Genomic DNA, 3,610 nt, shown 5'->3' with positions numbered 1-3,610 from the left:
GTTACAAGGGGAGAGCTAGGACCTGCTGCCCTGTATTGGCAAATGCATCTGGAGGACACAGACTTAAGGCTGGGAGGACCAGCCAAACAAAGGCCAAGCAAAGGCCTGCTTGAACGGGCAGCACTCAAAATACAGCACCAAGACTCTCCCCTCCAGTCCATTACAGCTGGGGATTACTGCTGGGTCCCCTGACACGGCTTACAGGGAGGGCCGTGAGAAAGCCCACAGACCACACAGGGCATACTTGACATGCATGAGAAGCTCAGAAGAATGTCCCTGCAGCCGGGGAAGGAAGGCTTAGCCGCTGAATGAAACAGCTTCTGTTCCCTGGACCACTATTATTCTGCCCTTGGCTCCCCAGAGCCCAGGCTGAGCTGCAGGGCCTAGGCCCCGCTTCCATCTCACCCTCTTCGTGCCTTCTGCAAATATTCTTTTGAGCACTTGCTACGCGTTAGCATGGGAGACCCACAGTAACCAAGACAGACCCTCCGTCCTGCCTCAGCCTACACGGCAGGGATGGGGAAGCATTGAAAAGCAAGGCTGGAGGTCAGGACCTGCTCCGGCAGTCGTCGTAGGCCCCCACATTCAGACTACTAAGCATTTCAAAATGGTGACAGCAGATCAATCATTAAAGCAAGCCAGGGCCCCTTCTGCGTGTGTGTGTGGGTGGGTGGGGGGAGCAACCGCCTAGGTCGGCTGTCCATGAAGCTGACTGAAAACAATTCAGTCTGGGAGTTCCCAACCAGCAGCAATTCTACTCCTCCTGCCCCGCAGGGGACCCTTGGCAGCATCTGGAGCCCTTTGGGGTAGTCCCAAGTCAGGGTAGGGGTTGCTCCCGGAGTTTAGTGAGTAGGGTCAGCTGGGATGCTGCACCGTGCGGCCCTCGTGATAAAGAGTAATCGGACCCCAGGTGTCCAGAGTGCGAGGTGGAGAAGCTCTGAGTCAGTGAAGGACAATCTGGATATGAGAAGCCCCTAGGGTTGTATCAAAACACTGACAGCCAGAGGGCCTGCCTCCGTCCAGGCAACTCCTTTGAGGATAGGACCTTGGGGCCCAAACATGGAGACACACGGCTGCATTAGGAGGAGAGAAGGTGGCAGATGCTGGGGCTTTAGGAGGTAGCTATGCAACATACTTCCCTCTGGAGGGAGACAAAGGTGGAAATGCCACCTCTCTAAATGAGAAGGCTTTGCTTGGCGCACACTGTTCATGTTGGAGGTTCAAATCCACCCAGAGACGTCAGTTAGCGGGAAGGGCTGATCATCTACACCCTCCCCCCTATTCCCAGCTAACAGCCTCTGAAACCCTGCGGAGCATGGTTCTGCTCCGACACTGGAGGCTCCTCTGGAGTCAGAAGGGACTCTATAGCCTCTTGTTATAACTGCTTGGAGCTTGTGCTTAGCGCACAATCTGCCTTCGTGCCTGCTGTGTTCCCACTGCTCAGGCCTAGAAGGCGCTCAAAAAATATTTGGAGAAGGCAGGAGGGGAGCAGCAGAGAAGCTGGACGTAGGCCCTGTGGCTCAGCCCTCGCTTGGGGGGAGCAGAAAGCTACTTGGAGATGGTGTTTAAAATGCCCAAATCCACTGCCATTGAGTTGAAACTTAAAAAGAAAAAGAACAAAGATAATTCACGAGCAAAATGACACCATGTGTTTATGTAAACCCTATTAAACTAGTTACATCAAAACAAGTCAACACAATCGAATCATCCTAATCACTAAAACCTCACCAGATTACCAAGAAACGAGATAAAACAAAAACCCTCAAACTCAACGGCCGACTCAAATCAACTCTATAGGACAGGGTAGGACTGCCCCTGTGCGTTCCCGAGACTGTAACTCTTTACAGGCGTAGAAAGCCTTTCTCTTGAGAAGCAGTTGGTGGTTTCAAACTGCTGACCTTGTGATTAGCAGCCCAACCAACACATAACCACGACGCCACCTTGGCTCTTCAACATGAATCATATACATTTTAAAAGAAGTATTTAAAAAATTCCATCCTGCTATACATCTGTCCATCTTAAAGGCATAATCACATCCATTACGAGAAAGGCACACATAAGTCAAGAAGATATTATTCTGACACACCTTTGAAGGAATCGCTAATCAGAATAGAGAAGCAATGAGGACACTGAGTTGATTGTGACTCATGGTGACCCTATAAAGCAGTGGTTCTCAACCTTCCTTTAAAACAGTTCCTCATGTGGTGGTGACCCCCCACCCCCAATCATAAAATTATTTTCGTTGCTACTTCATAACTAATTTTGCTACTGTTATGAATCGGGTGACCCTTGTGAAAGGGTCGTCGGACCCCAAATGGGTCGAGACCTACAGGTTGCGAACCACTGCTATAAATGGTTTCTAAGGTCGTGTATCCTTTTATCTTTATAGGAACAGCAAGTTCAAGGTGGGCTTGAACTGCTGACCTTGCAGTTAGCATCTACAACTTACCTGACATGGCTTAGGTATGGCTATGTAGCCTTGATAAAATGATGCTCACCAACTCCCCCAGTGAAGTCTCTCCTTCGCCTGCAGGCCCAACAAAGCTCCCCGCTGACCCTGGAGGCTGACCTCAAAGTTGGGAGCTGCTTATCATGCTTCCCCCAGGATCTCCAGTCAGATTACCATCATCCTCCCCTGAAGGGGTTTGAGAGCTGCAAGCAGCCAGGGTGTTCGGGAATGCAGCGTTGTCTACCTTGCTGCAAGGTGCCTGCCTGGTGGTGTAGGCTTACACACGGGGGTGCTAACCACAAGATCAACAGTTTGAGTCCACTGGCCTCTCCAAAGGAGAAAGACAAGGCTTTCTGGCCCTGTGAGAATTGCTCCCAGGGGCAATCTGGTACTGTCCAGAGAGCCGCCCTGAGTTAGGAATTGCCTCGCTGGTGTGAGTTCCACCTTGCTGGAGAGTAAAATCACCAGCCCTGGCCAGGGAGCACTCCAGCCCAATAGAGGCCCGGAATCCCTGGGGGCGGGACCTAGCCTTAGTTTTTAATCACTGCCTTCTCTATCTACTTGCCAGATCAAGGACAGGATGCCCTGTGAAATGTACATTTCAGATGTGAATGTAAAGCCCTTCACAACTGGCCAGAAGGTAGGCTCCTTAGAAAGTAGACCTGAGATTTCCTTCTGAAAGATCCCAGCCTCCGAAGGCCCACCCAGCACACTTCCGCCCAGTACAGGAGTCTGAATCAATAGCACCCAACACTTCAGTGGATGATCTGTGGGTTCAAGCTACCGGGTGGTGCTGAGAAAGGCAGGCCTGGCCATCTGCTCCGGAAGCCAGCCCCGGTGAGCAGCTCTACTTGGCATACATGTGCCACCATGAGCCAGAACCAACTGGCCAGCTGCACCACAGGACCAGAGAGCGCAGGGCACACTCAGGCTAAAAAAAAAAAAAGGTTGCTGTTCCGAAATGCAAATGTAACAGGGCAGTTTGGATTTTTTTAAAATGATACCATTTTATTGGGGCTCATGCAACTCTTATCACAATCCATCTATCCATCCATTGTGTCAAGCACATTTGTACATTTGTTGCTCTCATCATTTTCAAAACGTTTGCTTTCTACTTGAGCCCTTGGTATCAGCTCCTCATTTTTTCCCCTCCCTCCCTAC

The sequence above is a fragment of the Echinops telfairi genome, unplaced genomic scaffold (genome assembly GCF_000313985.2).
Source record: "Echinops telfairi isolate 266 unplaced genomic scaffold, ASM31398v2 ScPeMD7_5592;HRSCAF=6446, whole genome shotgun sequence".
NCBI classification, from domain to species: domain Eukaryota; kingdom Metazoa; phylum Chordata; class Mammalia; order Afrosoricida; family Tenrecidae; genus Echinops; species Echinops telfairi.
Note: the sequence above shows the minus strand (reverse complement) of the source record.